At 47.3% G+C, this 19,182-nt stretch overlaps 1 protein-coding gene across 1 annotated transcript in view; it reads left to right on the top strand.

The window, feature by feature from the left end:
- PHF2 (PHD finger protein 2) overlaps positions 1-19,182 on the top strand; it is a 95,310-nt gene that overhangs the window by 32,560 nt on the left and 43,568 nt on the right. The gene's annotated exons all lie outside the window — the stretch shown is intronic.

The following is a 19,182-nucleotide window of genomic DNA, read 5'->3' on the forward strand; positions in this document are numbered from 1 at the left end:
ACATCTAGTTTTTCATATTACGTATGATGTTAGCTGTAGTTTTTTGTGTGTTTATTTGTTTTCTTAGGACTTTGTTACCAAGTAGAGGAAATTCCCCTCAGTTCCTAATTTGTTGTGAATTTTTACACAAAGGAGTGTTGGACTTTGTCAAATACTTTTTCCCCATCTATTGGTATGATTATATATTTTTTCTTCTTTAGCCTGTTTATGTGGTAGACTATGTTAATTGATTTTCTTTTTAAAAAATTTTTTATTTATTTATTTTTGGCTGTGTTGGGTCCTCGTTGCTGCACATGGGCTTTCTCTAGTTGTGACGAGCAGGGGCTACTCTTCGTTGTGGTGCACAGGCTTCTCATTGTGGTGGCTTTTCTTGTTGTGGAGCACAGGCTCTAGCCGCAGGGGCTTCAGTAGTTGCAGCACGTGGGCTCAGTAGTTCCGGCGTGTGGGCCCAGTAGTTGTGGCTCGCAGGTTCTAGAGCGCAGGCTCAGTAGTTGTGGTGCATGGGCTTAGTTGCTTCGTGGCATGTGGGATCTTCCTGGACCAGGGATTGAACCCATGTCCTCTGCATTGGCAGGCGGATTCTTAACCACTGCACCACCAGGGAAGTCCCAATTGATTTTCAAATACCGAATCAACCTTGCTTAGGTGAAATAAATCCCTCTTGGTCTTTTTAACATATTGTTGAATTTGATTTGCTAATGTTTTGTAGAAGATTTTTGCATCTGTGTTCATGAAAGATATTGGTCCATAGTTTTCCTTTCTTGTCTTTGTCTGTATGGTTTTCCTTTCTGGTTTTAGTAGTAAGATAATGCTGGCCTCATAGAAAGAGATAGGAAGTATTTCCTCTGCTTCTAATTTCTGGAAGAGATTGTAGAGAATTGGTATAATATTGTCCTTAAATGTTTGCTAGAATTAATCAGAGAACCCATCTGGGCCTGGTGCTTTCTATTTTGGAAGGTTTTAAAATATTGATTCAATTTCTTTAATAGATACAGTCATAAGCAGATTATTTCTCCTTGTGTGAGTTTTGGTAGATTGAACCTTTCAAAGAATTGGTTTATTTAATCTAGGTTATCAAATTTGTGGGCTTAGAGTTGTTCATAATATTCCTTCATTAACCATTCAATGTCCATGGGATCCGTAGTGATGGCCCCTCTTTCATTTCTGACATTAGTAATTTGTGTCTTATCTCTCTCTTTTTCTTTGTTAATTTGGCTAGAGGCTGATTAATTGATTGATCTTTCCGAAGAACCGTATTTTGCTTTCCTTGATTTTTTTCTATTTGCTGTTTTCATTTTCATTAATTTCTGCTCTAATTTTTTAAAAATTTATTTCCTTCTTACTTTGGATTTAGTTTTCTTTTTTAGTTTCCTTGGGTAGAAGCAGAGATAACTGATTTTAGATCTTTTGTAATGTTTGAATTCAATGCTGTAAATTTCCCTTTAAGCACTACTTTCACTGCATCCCATAAATTTTCTTAAGTTGTGTTTCATTTTCATTTAGTTAGAAATATTTTAAAACTTCTCCTTAGACTTTGTCTATGTGTTATTTAGAAGTGAGTTATTTAATCTCCTAGTATTTGGGGGGTTTTCTAGATATCTTTTTGTTATTGGTTTCTAGTGTAATTCCATTGTGGGATGTGAGCATCCTTTGTATGACTTCTAGTCTTTTAAATTTGTTAGTGTGTGTTTTATTGCCCAGAATGTGATCTCTCTTGGTGAATGTCCTGTGTGAGCTTGAGAGGAATGTTTATTCTGCTTTTGTTGGATGATGTATTCTATAAATGTCAATTAGATCAAGTTGGTTGGTGGTGTTGTTCAGTTCAACTATATCCTTACTAAATTTTTGGTCTGTTGGATATGTCAGTTATTGATAGAGGATGTGGAAATCTCTAATATAATAATGGATTTGTCTGTTTCTCCTTGAAGCCTATCAGTTTTTGCCTCTGGTATTTTGATGTGCTGTTATTAGGCACAGACACGTTCAAGATTGTTATATCTTGGAAAATGAACCCATTTATCATTATGTAATGCCCCTCTTTATCCTGATGATTTTTCTTACTCTGAAGTTTACATTGTCTGAAATTACTTTAGCTACTCTGGCTTTCTTTTGACTAGCATAAGCAATGATATATCTTTCTTCATCCCTTTACCTTTTCCCCTCCGTCTAAATTTTTTTTTTTTTTTTTTTTTTTTTTTTTTTTTTTTTTTTTTGTGGTACATGGGCCTCTCACTGTTGTGGCCTCTCCCGTTGTGGAGCACAGGCTCCAGACGCACAGGCTCAGAGGCCATGGCTCATGGGCCCAGCCGCTCCGCGGCATGTGGGATCTTCCTGGACCGGGGCACGAACCTGTGTCCCCTGCATCGGCAGGCGGATTCTCAACCACTGCGCCACCAGGGAAGCCCTAAATTTTTAAATATTATTTTCTTACAGACTTTTTATTTTTTAGAGCAGTTTTAGATTCAAATTGAACAGAAAGCACAGAATTCCCATACCCTCCCTGCCCCTAAATTGTCCCTTTACTTTTTAAAATTAATTAATTTTTGTCTGCATTGGGTCTTTGTTGCTGCGCACAGGCTTTCTCTAGTTGCAGTGAGCAGGAGCTACTCTTCGTTGCGGTGCGCAGTCTTCTCATTGTGGTGGCCTCTCTTGTTGCAGAGCACAAGCCCTAGGCATGCAGGCTTCAGTAGTTTTGGCACGTGGGCTCAGTAGTTGTGGCTCGTGGGCTCTAGAGCACAGGGTCAGTAGTTGTGGTGCATGGGTTTAGTTGCTCCTCGGCATGTGGGATTTTCCCAGACCAGGGATCAAACCTGTGTCCCCCGCATTGGCAGGTGGATTCTGAACCACTGCACCACCAGGGAAGTCCTGTCCCTTTCCTTTTAATCTATCTCTTTATATTTAAAATGAGTTTCTGATAGAAAATGTGGTTTTGTTTTTCCCCCCTGACTCTTATAGTCTCTGTCTTTTAATTTGTGTATTTAGACCATTGATTTTTAAAGTGATTATTGAAAATGTTGGATTAATATCTATTATATTTGTTTTCATTTTCTATTTGTTACCCTTGTTTGTTTAGGTTTTTGTCCTCCACTCTTTTTCTGCTTTCTCTGGTTTTAATTGAGCATTTTACATGATTTTATTTTTTCTCCTCTTTTAGTATATATACTTCTTTTTAAACCTTTTTTTAAAGTGGTGGCTCTTGAGTTTGCAATATATATATATATTTATGGCTAAGCCAAGTCCACTTTCAAACAATATACCACTTATGGATAGTACAAGTTCCTTATAACAGAGTATCCCCTATTCCTCCCTCCCATCTCCTATGATGTGACCATCATTCATTTCACTTATTCATAAGCTATAATCAAGTTCATTGTTGCTATTATTATTTTGAACAAATTATCATCTGTTAGATCAATTGAGAATAAGAAAATAAAAGATTTCATGTTCCCTTAACTTATGCCTTTTCTAATGCTCTTCTTTTCTTTATGTAGATCCAGATTTCTGACTTATGTTCTTTTCCTTCTCTCTGAAGATATTCTTTTAACATTTCTTGCAAGGTGGGTCTACTGGTGACAGATTCCCTCAATTTTTGCTTGTCTGATAAAGTCTTCATTTCTCCTTCACTTTTGAAGGATAATTTTGCAGGATACAAAATTCTAGGTTGGTGTTTTTTCTTTCAGCATTTAAAATGTTTTACTCTGCTTTCTTCATATTTGAATGATTTCTAAAGAGAAGTCCATATAATTCTTATCCTTGCTCTTCTATGAATAAAATGGTTTATCCCTATGGCTTTTGTTTCAAGATTTTCTCTTTTTCTTTTTTCTGTTACAGTGTTTTTGATTTCTAGCACTTCCTTTTGTTCCTTTCTTAGGATTTCCATCTCTGTGCTTACATTGCCCATCTGTTCTCACATGTTGTCCACTTTTTCCATTAAAACCCTTAACATAGTAATCGTAGTTATTCTATTTCCGTATCTGATAATTCCAACATCTCTGCCATATCTGAGAAAGCATGTCTCATGCTTTCTGTGTTTCTTCAGACTGTGTTTTGTGTTTTTTTTTGTCTTTTAGTAGGCTTATTTTTTGTGCAAAAAAGCTATTTTAAAGACAAGAAAACTGTCCCCCATCCAGAGGTGCTCACTTGTAACTGCTGTACACCACAGCCTCCCTCCCATCTCTTTTCTGTGTGGATGTTGGGATGACTCAGTGTGTTGTTTCCTGTATTGCAGCATAAACGTGTCCCTGTCAGTACAGACCTTTGGGTGCATAACGATCTGTTAGGTGGAAACTGACTTAACAGCTCCCCTGTTGTTGGATACTTTAGTTTGTGAGTTTTTTAGTCTCTCCTGACCTGGGGAGGCTGAAAAGCAGGTTTTCTTGCTGTAGTCTATGGACAAGGAGGCTGAGAGAGGCGCCCAGAGGGGCAGCACCCAGGCCAGCCTCCTCCCTCCTGCTCACCCTGATGCTGCTGCAGGCTTGGGTTGGACCAGGACTCCTGGCATTTCAGCATCCTGGCCTCCCAGCATCCTATGACCTCATACCAGCTATGCTGATAGTTCTGCAGGTCAATGTCCCAGAGCAGCTCCAAGCCTAGCGTTTCCTAGGACAGATGCAGGCCCCTTGCTGCTGGACTGCTTTTCAGTCAGGATGTGTGCAGACCCTGTGTTGGTGGGGGAGGAGGGGTTGCTACCCCAGACATCACCACTGAGGTCTGGCCAAGGAGGGAGCACTGGAAGGCCTCAGAGGCCAGTGGGGCCTCTCACTACCCTGGCACTGGGCAGTGGAGGAGGGCCTCAGGTGGGCTTAGCTGCCTAGAGCAAGGGAGTATATTCTGACCTGGTGATGGGGGCAGAGGCAGAGGTTGCAAACTGCCTGCTGGGCCACAGGTGTGTGCTGGGCCCATGATGTTGGTCAACACAGGGTTTTCAAAAACAGTTCCATTAGCTGCAACATATTAAAATCAAGAAATTTCACATAAAGATGTGTATTCCCACGTTTTCTTGAAAAATTGGGAGATCTGACAGAGCTCAGTGCACATCCACAAGGTGCCCCCATGGGCCTGCTTGGCATTGGGCTGCGGTGTTCCCATCTCTGCTGCTCACTGAGCTGAGTGGGGGCTGCACCTCTCCCCCTCACACCTGCCCGCTCCTACCTGTGGGCATGCAGCATCCCCTGTGCACAGTCAGGGCCCATTTGGTGGGTTGTTCTAGATGACCTTCAGGTCCCTGCCATGTAGAAATGTGATGGGTCTCTGAGGGCTAGTTGTGTGGAGACCCGTGAATGCTAGGGCTTTTGTCCTTTCCTTAGAGCTGTGTCAGGGAAGGCTGTCCCTGTGCATAGGGCTGCCTGCTTCCTGCCATGTCCCAGAACAACATTAAACGTGATTTGTTGAAGGAATTAAAGCAGGGTGGGTAAGCCCACTGTCCACGCTTGGCCTTAGTGTCCTCGTCTCACAAATGAGTGCTGGGTAGGATGGATTTTTGCTGAGAGTCCCTTCATTTTTGATGCTGCAAGAACCTTCGATTCTTACCTGCTTGAACCTGCTCTCAGAAAGTTCTGATCACTTACCATAAGCACATGCCAGCACTTGCTTATGACCTACATTCTATGCAGATATATTTTCGAGAGTCAGAAGAGTATATCTTTATTGACTTTTTTTTTTTTTTTTTTTGTGGTATGCGGGCCTCTCACTGTTGTGGCCTCTCCCATTGTGGAGCACAGGCTCCGGACGTGCAGGCTCAGCGGCCACAGTTCACGGGCCCAGCCGCTCCGCGGCATGTGGGATCTTCCCAGACCAGGGCACGAACCCGTGTCCCCTGCATCGGCAGGCGGACTCTCAACCACTGCGCCACCAGGGAAGTCCAAGAAGAGTATATCTTTAAAAGTCTATTTTTATCCTTTAAAAAATTCAAATAGCTCTAATATGAATCAAACCAGTTTATTGGGATTACAGTTGTTCTTTATAATGTTTAAAGGGAGATAGCAATATGCACACACAGGAAAAAATTCAGCAGTCAAGAATTTGTCTTCAGTGGCAACTCTGTCTCCCTCCTGCTGACCACCAGTCTTCTCCAAAGGTGGCCACTTGGGTTAGGTTTCTGAGTCTTTGCAGAACATTCTGATTACAGAGGAGCATGTGTATGCATTTCTTTCAATGCCCCACAACAAATGGGTGTATGCCCTGGCCCCTTCTACAACTTGTGCTCTTTGCTGCACAATACATCTTGGAGATTGTTCCAGGTACAAAGTGTAGAGTTTGTACTTCTTGGCATTCCAGACATTTACCTAAGTCTCCCCTGGATGGGCACATGGTTGCTGCTGTAGTAAACACCCTGTACATCCCTGCACCAGTGTACCTGTGCATTCCTGGAAGAGGGCCACAGACAAGGGTACATGTGTTCTCAGTATCAGCAGCTCCCATCCTAGAGGCTGTGCCCATGGGTGTTTCTGCTGAGGACATAGAATGCTTGTCTGTCTGCAGCATCGACACACCAGGTACTCTCCAGTCTCCTAGGGCTGTGCCAGCTGATAGGTGGAAAACCTTGCAGTTTTAGTTTGCATGTCTTACTGAAAGTGCTGTTGCACCTCTTTCCATATGTTGAAAAACCACTATGTCCTTTTCTGTAAATTGTTTACTAAAAGCCATGATTTGAATCACTGGTCAGGCAGTTTCACTGTGTTTTTTTTTCCTACAAAAAGTCTTTCTACTGTTTGCTCCATTCTTGACATGTTGTCCAGACCTAAACTGAGGTCTCACAGAGGCACATGAGACTCCATGGAAAGCAATCATTGATTTGGGTACTTGGTATTTTTCACTCCTGGTGCTGCTGTTCATTGTTTGGAATTGTTTGGGTTTTGTGTCCCTGAGGCCAGCAGCAGGGAATCCTGGCAGGGCTATGGGGAGATGTCCCCCTCAGCTGTGTCTCTGTGGGGTGTGGGAAAGGCCAGGTTTCCCTCCCTGACATGGCCTTGGTTAATTAGTGCCATGAGCCTCTGTGTCTTGCTTACTTCTCTCCAACAAACACTTACCTACACTAAACCTGCAGATGTGGTTTGTACTTTTAAATGCTTTAGGAGTAAGATTTTAAGAAGGCAACCCTTAGGAGGGTTGTTTTAGCTAAGTCCATATGAGTGTCACGGGCCCTTGATTGCTGACCTCCCTCTGGTTCCCTCCTGTTCTTGTTTGCTTATGGGTGGCGGGGGTTGGCATCTGCTCAGTTGTGATCTCTACTGGAGTCTCCATGCCGACTGGAAATCAAGGACTTCCTTGCTTCCTCTGGGACGGAGCTGCCCATGGGTTTCTAGGTCGTGGAGCTTTAGTGCTCTTGGGACTTTGGAGATGCGCCGGCAAAGCGGTTTGCTTAGGGCTGAGTAACAGGACTCGTGGAGGATAAGTGACTTAGGTCCCAGGTGCAGGGGGCTGTGCTCCACCTGTGGTTTCCACCAGTCACTCCTGGGGTTTTCCATCAGCAAATATAGTCCAGAAATGAGGTTGAGCAGTGAATTCCTAGGCAAAGCTGGCACTTGGGCACAGACTGTGGCCGAGGGCCAAGGTTGCTAACCAGGAGCGAGCCTGGGACTCATGCTATGCATGTGGGCTGCTTTTCTGGAAGGGGTTGTGTGTCCCCCTAAGAAGGAAGTTATAGCCCCGATGGCTTATGGAAACCCCAGGTGAGAGCTGAGAGGAGCATAGGTCCGGCCCCACCTGGCTTCCTAAAAATAGGCCCTGCTATAGCAGCTCCCAGGCCCCAGCTTATCTTTAGAAATGGGTCTGATCCAATAAGTTAGGTGGGGCTTGGAGTCCAGATCTTCAAAACCTTCCCAAAGCCTCTACCATCTTGTCTGGACATATTGCCAAAACGATATAATTGCCAGGATATATTGGTAAGTGGAAACCCCAGGGCAATAACTGGATCAGCCCTGGACACTGAGCCCACAGGTCAGACATTGTGGGGGCAACAGAGTGACCCCTCACAAAGTTGCTTCTTCATCACCTGATAGTGGACTTGCCCTGGCCAAGAGACTCCCATGGGGGCATGCCCATGGGGGCACAGCCTGACCCGAGTCTGTAACCTGCACCAGCACCACCATGGGGCACTCGTGTCAGGTGTGGTTGTGCAGGAACACCAGATAGTCCAGAACTCAGTGTCTGTAGGAGATCACTGGCTTGGAGCTTGCAAAAGGCAATAGCGCCAAAGACAAATAGCATCCCTCACCCCCATTTAAGGAGCCCAGAGGCTGGGCAGCTGGTGCCATGTGTGATTCTGGGTCAAATATACAAACAGCTGTGTGGAATTTTGTCAAGACAACCGGGAAAATGTGACTATGTAGACATGTGCATTAGGATACATCCTACGGTGTTAACTTGGATGTTGTGGTTATTGTGGCGACAGCTTGGTTCTTAGGAGACTGCAGACTGATGAATTAGGGGGCCGCTCCTCATGTCTATAACATATTTTCAAGTGTTTCAGAGAAAAACTACAGAGATATAAAGCAAATGAGGGGAATTGTTAACCATTGGAGAACCTGAGTAAAGGGAACATGGGCATCCATTGTAATTTTTCTATAGGGTTTAAAATTTCAAAATGGGAAGTGGGTCGGGAGAGCCCTTTCAGGTGATGGTGACATTGAGCCAGGCAGGGAACTGTCACATACCTCCTCTGCCTGAGTCCCTCACCTGTGCCAGGGGAGGGCCTGGGTCCTGTCCATCTCATAGTGGCACCTGTCTGTAGACTCCCCAGGCCTGTACTCCGCCCCACTTGGGACCCTTCCCAGGGCCCTGTGCTTGCTCCCCACTGCCCTGCTCCTCTCTATCCTGTCAATCCTCTCACCGCCCCTCATACTGCCTTTGGGGCCTTTACCAGATGAAGGAGACTAGGGACGTGAGTCACCTGCTCCAAGGTGGCTGGCAAGAGAGGTGTGTGGACGTTGGAAACCTTGACCTCCACCTGCACCCACTGGAGTGAGTGACATCAGTTTATAGGGTCATGACCCACCTTGTTTAAACCTTTGAACTAGGAGAGAGGAGAAACCCCACGTGTCCTGCAAGGTACATCTATGAATGTTTGCTTCCATTGTAAGTATGGACGCAAGTGTTTGTTTTAGAGATTGTGATAAATTGTGATAAATTGCGAAGTTAAAGAAGTGAAGGCTCTTTGGGCTCTGCCTTCCTCCCCTGCAGTGGTGCTTCCTCCAGATTCCTGTGAGTGGTGCTCTCTGGGTTGGCCTGGTGGATGACGGAGACTCCTCTCCAGCATGTCTGCCTGTGGCTTCCGTCCCCCCATGGCTTTCATCCCCTCCGTGGCTTTGTCCCCCCAATGGCTGCTGTTCCCCCATGGCTTCCAACCCCCCATATCTTCCATCCCCCAGAGGATTCTGTTTCCCCTGGGTGCCCCATCCTGCTGAGAGACGTGTGGAGAAGCACAAACAAAGGTATTACTGCCAGGAAGGAAAAACTGTGGACAAGATGGGGTGGGGCTCAGCTGGTCAGAGGCCACTGGCCCCTTATTCTCTCCTTGGAGATAGGGAGGGGCTGGGCTGAAGTCCATTCACCTCAGAGTCCTGGAGGAGCGGATGTGACAAATCTGGGAAGAAGGATAGATGTTGACATTCTTTCCATGTGGATTCTGTGTTTCCCTCTGGAGTTTTGCTCTTTCTCAGCCACTTGCTGACAGATATGAGAGCATGCGCCATGATCCATCAGACCAGCAGGAGAAAATGTTGATGATGATGCTAATGATGATGATGGTGGTGATGATGACGATGGTGATGATGACTCCTACAAGCAGTAAACTGTCTTTGCAGGCTTCTGCTGTGTGCCAGGCATGGCGCTGGGCATTGTACATACAATCCTTTTTGAGCTTACCTGCCCCACTGGCAGGAGCTGGGAGGACAATTGTCCTTCACATTCTGGAACCTGTTTTCACTTCTTCTGAGTATTCAGTCCCTCCCCATAGTCCTGGTTATCTGTGGCTGTGTAATAGTCACCCCAAAACATAGTGGCTTCTGACAACAAGTGTGTGGATTTTTTCCCACAAGTCTGCATCTGAGCTCAGCAGACAGACCTACCCCCACCAAATCTCTGTCATTGCTCTGTGGCTGGGTCCCCACGAGGTCCAGGTGGAAGCCACATGGTCTGTGTGACTCTTGGGGGTCCTGATATACTGAGTCCCCAGGCTGACTGCCCCCCAGGGTTGGTAGTGAGACCCTCCTCTGTGGCACAGTGTCGCCTACTGCCCCCCAGGCCATGGCAGGCACCCTGTCATCCCATGCACACAGGCACCCCCCTCCCTGGGGGCCAGGCTTTTCCAGCTGGGCCAGGTCTGGCTGTTTTTTTCTTTCCCCTTTCCTGCTCTGCTTTATGAACTTGTCCTATGAGGGCTCAGGTGCCTCAGGGGTCTGGTCCTTATTGCACCCCCCCACCTCCTCCTGTGGCAAAGTGTTTGCTGCCTACTCCTGCACAGCAGGCCCTTGGCTGACTGGAAGCTGTGAAAGCTCCTGAGCCTGGTGTACGAGCTGTGGGGTGCAAACAGACTTGGCTGCCCTCACCTGCTCTTGCCACCTTTTCACGTGGTCCTGGCAAATGTGGACCTCTCTGGGCCTCGGCTTCCCCCTTGCACACCATGCCTGAGGCTCTTAGGTTGAAACCACAAAATCCATGGACAGCTGCTGCCTGGGGGCATCCCGAGGTGGGACCCAGACACACTGCCTTGAGCCCATGTGTGGCTCTGAGGGTGTCAATTCCCTTCTCCCACTGTGATTTCTCCCCTGTCGTGTGGAGAAGGTTGTGTGGCTCCTGGACTAGTGGCTGGGCATTCAGTGATTTAGTAGTTGTTCACACGATTGGGGCCTAAAGGACCACCTTAAGTTTGACATGTGGCTGATGACCATGTTGAAGCCGAGTGGTGACCGAGTTGTGGTCCCCATGGCTGCATCGTGTGGAAATGTGTCAGTGACCAGTTTCTGGGTATCATTCGGAGACCGCAGGCTGGAATGGGGGAGGATGAGGGAGGAAGCAGATGGCCGTGATGTGGGGCTGGCTTGACATAGGATGAAGTCATCATGAGGGGAGTCACTGAGCACCTCCATGCCTTCTAGGGCTCCTTGGCCAGCCCAGGCTTCCTTGCAGGTGTCCGCCTGCCCTGCCTCTCCCTGTTGTCTCCAACGTGGCCTCTCCCCTCCATCAGGCTCCCTGGGGGAGACCCAGGGGCCCTGAGATGGGTGTCCCAGCCTTGCTGCAGGGTGGACAGCTCAGGAGCCCTTCTCAATGGGGCACCAGGACCCAAGAAAAGTGGGAGGAGGTGAGCTGGGAAGGGGCATAGTTCTGACTTTCCAAATAAAGCAGGAATTTTGCTGCTTGTTATAAAAAGAATACACACTCATTTTCAGTGATTTAAGAAAGTACAGAAAAGTGTAAAGAGAAAACAAGCATGCCACTGCCTGGCACCAGTGTGGAGCCCTTCTGTGTCACTGTGTGCCAGGGCTATAGTTTTAGTGTCTGCAGATCTTAAACATGTAAACTCAAAAATAAAACCTGAGTTTTGATGACTGCATAATATTCTGCTGTGTGAGCGTAGCATGACCTGGGTATCTGACCTCCTGATTTTTCACTGTTTTAAGTAATCTTGGGGTGGACCATCTTGCATGTGAATCTTGTATGCATTTCTACTTTTTGCCTTATAATAGGTTTGTAGTTGTGGAATTACTGGCCTGAAGGATAAAATCCTTCTTAAAGCTCTTGTCACACACGACCATATTTGGGGAGACTCTTTCCCATGTTAATTCCTCCATGGGCAGGATGAGTGACTGGTCCCTGTGGCCCCACCTGCATCATGACCATTATTGACACGTCAACTGTGCCACCTCTGAGCTCCTTGGTGCTTCACATTGCAGGGGCTGGCATGTGAGGCGAGGTTTGCCCATCCCCTCCCCTCTGGAATTGAAAAGGACCACTTCCTTTTTTGAGGCTCCTCCCCTAACTTAAAAAAAAGTCAAAACAGTGTTACAGAAGTTGTGGTTTATGTTAAATTAACATTCTTGACAACACAATAGGAAAAAAAAAAAAACCCACAATGCAATCTAATTGTGGATTCATGAGAAAATTCCAGCCTTGATTCTCAAATGCTGAGCAGAGGAGTGTGGTGGGGTACCCAGGCCGGGCCAGGAGCCTGTGCCCTGGGGAGCTCCTCTGGCAGGGCCATTGCCAGAGGTCCTACCCTGCATACTTGGGGCTGGGATTCTAGAAAGTCCTTCTGGAAGTCGCCCTACTGGAGGACAGAGCAGGGATTACTGTGGGACAACCTCAGAAGAGCCACTTCCTCTCTCGATCCCCCTGGCCCTTGGTGTCACAAGGGTCTCACAACCAGAGTATCTCCAAGGGGCAGATTCAGATTTTGCACAAAGAGCAGGGAAGCCAGGCTTCCTTGGGAGCAGGACTTCCCAAGGGCGGCTGGCCACTTTGGCAATTCTGACATGATTTTGCCACATTTGCAAGTGTCTGAAATCTGCAGCCTCCCACGCCTTGGTTCCCTTTTTCTTGGTCATTTTCTTTGGTGTCTTATCCCCCACTCACCTCTGCCTTTGAAAATTCTGTTGTCTTTCTACTCACTGGGCTCTGGGTACGAAATTACCTTTAACATTTGTTTGGGGTTGACTTTCTGGCATGCAGGGGTTGCTGGTGGCTCAGATCAAACCAGTTCCTGGCCCCACTGGGTCGTGAGCCCCTGAAAATGCAGCTGCATCTCTCCTTGTTTCTCACCACCTGCCCCCTCAGTGGCAAGGTGAGTGCGGTGGACTGAATGAGCACATAGACAGGAACACATGGGCCCCCCCCCCCCACTTGCACACACATGTATGCACACGTGCAACTTACACATGTATGCAGACATGCATGCAGTGCACATATACTCATGCGCGTGCGCGCGCGCGCGCACGCACACACACACACACACACACATACACACACACACACACACACACACACACATTCACACACCCCGTAATTTTGTTCTGGGTTTTCCACCAAAAGAAATTATACCATACACATTCTCCTATTACCTACGATTTTTCAATTTACAATTACTGTGGATATCTTTCCATGTCAGAATGTAAAAATCTACCTCATTCTTTTAATTTTTAAATTAGTTTAGCAGTATCCTGCCCACACAGAGCATTCTGCATTACCGTCTGCCTGTGCCGGGCAGGTGGTTTCCAGGTTTCCTTTATGCTGTGAGGCCTGGGTCCAACCTCGGTCTGTGTCTCAGCCTCTCCGTCAGCTGTCTCATGGGCAGAGCCATCCCTGGGCCCCTGGGAGGTCTACAGGTTGGTGGAAACATCACTCATTCATTTGAGTCTTCTCCTAGGGACCTGGAGTCCCGGGTGCCAGCGACCTGGGTTCTCTCCAAGGGAGGGAAAGTGGGGTCAGCAGGGTCCGTGTTGATGTCTTAGGTGGCCCTGGCAGCCTGTGCTTCTGCCTGCTGCCCACCCCCTGGGTGGGCCACGGCTTTCCACCCTGGGCACTGGGGCTGGGCAGTCTGGATTTGGCTCCTGAAGCTTCTGTCTTTTAGGAAGCCATGTGGCCTATGGGGTGCTTGGGGGACTGCTGCTCCTACCAGAGTTAAAAAGGACAAATGCCACAATTATCTGGCTGACTGTGTTTTTTCGCCAAGGTGTCAGGGCTGTCGCAGTTGGAGCTCTGTTTTAGACCTGATGTCCTGGGTGATTCTGTCCCCATCTAGCCTCGAGGTTTGTGTCGGGCTCCCCTGCCTTGGCCCCACAACACCTCTCCCAGCTGCTGGTCTTTTCCCCTGTGCCCTGAGTCACCTCCCCCACTCTCTCTCCCTGTCTCTGCCCCTCTCCCTCTTACCCTCACGCCCTGCCCCAGACACCACAGTGTGCTCACCTGGCCAGCCCAGCCCGAGGCCTGGCTGACCCTCCCAGGATGCAGCTGGGGCTACCTTGTGCAGTTGTGCTGATCTTGGGGACACGAATGCAGCTGGGCCCGGACATGGATGCGCCTCATCCTCCTTTTTCCCTTGGACCATTTGCAGGTAACGTCGAACCCCTGCTTGGTCCTGGAGTGTATGGCAGGCTCTATGCCTGCTTCCCAGGAGAGTGATGCCCACCTTCCATCAAGAAGCCCACTGTATCCTCATAGAGCTTTCATCTGTTGCAGTCCCACAAGAGGCAGGGGGCAGGGGACAGGCGATGCTCTTGGGTGCCTTGCTGTAGACACAGGAGGACTAGCAGGCTGGATGTGCTGAGCCCCCCACGTCCATCAGGGCAGTCCTTGGGTGCCCAGCTCTTGCTGTGAGCCAGCAGTGGTCTCCATGGGGTGGGTGGCCCAAGCGCTGGCTGCCTCTCCTAGGTGAGGGGCAGCTCTAAGGTGTTCGCAGCAGAACAGAACCCACCTTCCCTGCTTCTTACTTTCTCTTTCAGTCCCGGGGCCTTTCTGCACAACGTAGCAAACAGCCAGACCCATCCTGGCGCAGGTGAGACCTGAGCCCACCAGGTGGTGGTGTTCTAAAGACCCTCAGGGGTGGAGTTGGCGTGTCAGCATGAACAGTGCACATGGTCGTGACCCCTGGGTCTCAGCTTCCACACCTGTCACAGGGGCCCCTGCCGTGGGCTTTCCAGAGCATGATGAGGCTTCAGCGATGTGTGGGACCAGCAGGTAGTGTTTGGGGGAGCCAGTCCCAGTAACTAGGCCTGAGGAACGCCAAGTGGGGGGTTTGTATTTTAAGGCACATTGGTTTCCTTCCTTTTGATTGACCTGGAGCCGCCGTCAGAGAAGCCCCTTGGACCTTCCAAGGTGCACCTGACTCCTGACCTCCTGAAAGGGCCCTAAGTCTGTGTCATCTGACCTCAGATATCCTGCCCACCTGCAGGGTTAGTGCCGGCACACAGAGGCCTTGCAGCAGAACCTGCTGCAGCCTCCTTGTTTGTCCCTGGGGCCCCTGGGACCTGGGCAGGCAGGGGTTCACACTGGGCCATGGGACAGAGGCAGACCCATCAGGGGAGGTCGGCCATCCTCAGTGTTTGTGAGCTCCAGGAGCTGCCAGTGAGAAGATGCCTGGAGCCACTGCCCAGTGTGGACGTGCAATATGCACTGTTGACCTAAAATAATAACACAGCCAGCTATTTTACCAGCAAAATGGGTTTATTCAGGCACAGCAAAGAACTGCAGTTTGGGACATGCAATCTCTGGCAAGCCACAGGCAAGTCCAGGGAACAAAGGAGAGTAACATTCTTTTATAGAGGAGAAGGGAGAGTTGGGAGGAGCTGTTGTAAAACAAGAGTCCATTGGAGGAAACTGGGAGTTCGAAATATAGTGGCTTTCATTGGCTAAGTGTGACAGCCTTTGGTTGGCTGGGCTGTTGCCAGGCAAGGAGAAATTCTTCCTCCTTCTGGGTAGTAAAGTAGTAACATTCTTCCTGTTGGAGATACAAAGGTGTAGACTCTTCCTCTGGGTCTATAATTGACATCGAGTGATAGGGTGTAAGAGCTCTCCCCTATGGCCTCCTGACTCCATTTTAAATGAGGATCTGTTTATTAATTTTCACAGGACTCCCAAGTGTGGACGTGGGGTGTAAATTCTGGGTCCAGTCTCTGGACCTGGCCAATCCTGAGCAGTTGCAGGGCTCTGCCTTTGTCTCAGTCCATGGCTCCTGGTGGGTATGGGTGATGGGGCCTCACTGTGTGCCCAGTTCTACAGTTGCTGGGTTTCAGCCATCTTCACCCTGCTGTGATCGCTGGTGTCATGAGCCCACTTTATGGATGAGCAAACTGAGGACAGCCAACTCAGGGCCTGCCATGCAGAGGAGAACCAAGGCACAGGACCCTTCTGTAGCCTGACTCTGGAAGGCAGGGGCTTGGGGAAGACTGGTAGGGAAGGAGCAGAGGGTCAGGCCTGGTGGGCTAGCCCTGGGTAGGGGGTGGGGGTTCAGATGAGCCAGCTCTTCCTCCTCCTGGGTGGAGAGAAGCTGTCCTCTGCTGCCCCAGCCTCCAAGGAGTGCCTCATGCCAGAGGGCTGGGGAGATCTGGCTGTGTTTACTGTCCTCACTGTGCCTTTGCCAATGTGGCATGTAACCAGTTTAATGTGTTCGGTTTTGGTTAATTTGTCAGTTGAAAATGATATGTATTGTGATTTTAGCTTGCCTTTCATGGGTGGTTAGTGAGGTTGGGCATCCTTCTCACACAGCTGTAGCGTGTGCCTGTTCTGTTCCTCGCTCTGCCCTGTTCTGTTGGGAGTTGCCCACAGTCCATAGTTCATGGAGGAAGAGCAGAAAAACTTTGCTATATTTCCTGTACATACTTTTCATAGCACTTTGAAGTTTGTTTTCATGATTTGGAGCACTGTTTCAATCCATCAGTGTCCTCTCCGGTTTCCTTTCCATTTTCTTTTTTGTTTGTTTGTTTGTTTAGAAAGTCACTTTGCGTCTTGAGAGCAAATGTGCCCTCATGTTCTGATTTTGATGGCTTTGTCTTTTACATCTGACTCTTTAGACTTCTTTCACTTTATTACCGTTTATATTCTGAAGTGAAGACTGAACTTTATACTTTCAAAAGACACTTGGCAAGGTCTTTCTGGGCTTCAGGCTCTGTTCCCAGGGCTGTAGGACTGCGGCAGCTGTGGCAGGCAGTGTCCTGCCCAGGGACCCTGGGGCGTTGGTGGCCTGCAGAGGGTCTTATCTGTTGAGTGCTCCTCCTGGGCCAATGGCTGAGGGTGGGGGGAGAACTGTCCCTCTGAATGGTGAGGAGACCTTTGGGTGTGGCCAGACAGCTAGCCTCTCGTGCCTCAGTTCCCTCATTGTACAATAGGGCTAATGATAATTATTCCGATTACTGCAAGGTTGTTGCAAAAAAATGAATGTAGAGTTCTTGATGCTGCCAGATGCAGTCAGCACCCAGCCAGCCTTAGTGATGATGGATGGTGTCACTCTCACAGGGCCACTAGGTTCTTTTCTTTTTCTTTTTTATTGAGATAAAATTCACATAAAATTGACCATTTTAAAGTGAACAATTTGGTGGCATTTAATACATTCACAGTATTGCGCAACCATCACCTCTATCTAGTTCCAGAACATTTTCATACCAAAAGGAAACTCTGTGTGCACTAAACAGTCACTTCCCATTCCTCTCTGCCCCCACCCTCTGGTGCTGCCAGCCGGCCTCTGTCTCTCTGCATTTACCTATTCTGGGCATGATCATGTAAATGGAATCACAATATGTGGCCTTCTATGTCTGGTTTCCTTCACTCAGCACAATGCTTTTGAGGCTCATCCTTGTTGTAGTGTGCATCAGCACTTCATTCCTTTTTAAGGCTGAATACTACTCCATTGTATGGCGGCACTGCAATTTGTTTAGCCATTCATCAGTTGACAGACCTTTGGGTTGCTTCTGTCTTTTGGCTATTGTGACTGATGCTGCTGTTAACATTTGTATACAAGGATTTGTTTGAGAAACTGTTCTTAGTTCTTTGGGGTCTATACCTTGGAGTGGAATTGCCAGGTCATACTATAATTTTATGTTTAACTTTTTGAGGAACCACCATACTGTTTTGCATAGAAAATGTACCATTTTATGTTCCTACCAGTAATGTGACAGGGTTCTAATTTCTCCACATCTTCACCAGCACTTGCTAGTTTCCTGTTTGTTTGTTTGTTTCTTTTTAAAATTATAGCCTTCCTAGTGAGTGTATAGTGGTATCTCATGGTTTTGATTTGCATTTCAGTGGCATCCAGATGACTTAAGGATGTTGAGCTTCTCTTCATGAGCTTGTTGGCCATTTGTATTTCTTCTTTGGAGAAATGTCTATTCAGATCCTTTGACCATTTTTAAATTGATTTGTCTTTTTGTTGTTAAGTTGTAAAGTTCTTTATGCATTCTGCATGATAGACCCTTTTCAGGTAATATGATTTGCAAATATTTTCTCCCGTTCTGCACAGTGCCTTTGCACTTGCTTTCTTTTTTTTTTTTGTTTTTTTGCGGTACACGGGCCTCTCTGTTGTGGCCTCTCCTGTTGCGGAGCACAGGCTCTGGATGCGCAGGCTCAGCGGCCGTGGGTCACGGGCCTAGCCGCTCCGTGGCATATGGGATCTTGCCAGACCGGGGCATGAACCCGTGTCCCCTGCATCGGCAGGCGGACTCTCAACCACTGCGCCACCAGGGAAGCCCTCACTTTCTTGATAGTGTCCTTTAATGCAGAAAAGTTTTAAAGTTTGATGATGTCTGATTTATGTCTTTTTCCTTTTGTTTCTTGTGCTTTTGGTGTCATTTCTAGGAATCCATGCCCAAATCCAAGGTCATGAAGATTGACTCCTGTGTTGTCTTCTAAGGGTGTTATAGTTTTAGCTCTTATATTTATATTTAGACTGTTAATCCATTTTCAGTTAATTTTTTTAACATCTTTATTGGAGTATAATTGCTTTACAATGGTGTGTTAGTTTCTGCTTTACAACAAAGTGAATCAATTATACATATACATATGTTCCCATATCTCTTCCCTCTTGTGTCTCCCTCCCTTCTACTCTCCCTAACCCACCACTCTAGGTGGTCACAAAGCACAGAGCTGATCTCCCTGTGCACATGCGGCTGCTTCCCAGTAGCTATCCACCCTACGTTTGGTAGTGTATATATGTCCATGCCACTCTCTCACTTCCTCACAGCTTACCCTTCCCCCTCCCCGTATCCTCAAGTCCATGCTCTAGTAGGTCTGTGTTTTATTCCCGTCCTACCCCTAGTCTCTTCATGACATTTTTATTCTTAGATTCCATATATATGTTAGCATGCGGTATTTGTTTTTCTCCTTCTGACTTACTTCACTCTGTATGACAAACTCCAGGTCCATCCACCTCACTACAAATAACTCAGTTTCCTTTCTTTTTATGGCTGAGTAATATTCCATTGTATATATGTACCACATCTTCTTTATCCATTCATCTGTCGATGGACACTTAGGTTGCTTCCATGTCCTGGCTATTGTAAATAGAGCTGCAATGAACATTTTGGTACATGATTCTTTTTGAATTATGGTTTTCTCAGGGTATATGCCCAGTAGTGGGATTGCTGGGTCATATGGTAGTTCTATTTGTAGTTTTTTAAGAAACCTCCATACTGTTCTCCACAGTGGCTGTATCACTTTACATTCCCACCAACAGTGCAAGAGTGTTCCCTTTTCTCCACA

This window comes from Kogia breviceps, chromosome 8 (genome assembly GCF_026419965.1).
Source record: "Kogia breviceps isolate mKogBre1 chromosome 8, mKogBre1 haplotype 1, whole genome shotgun sequence".
NCBI classification, from domain to species: Eukaryota; Metazoa; Chordata; class Mammalia; order Artiodactyla; family Physeteridae; genus Kogia; species Kogia breviceps.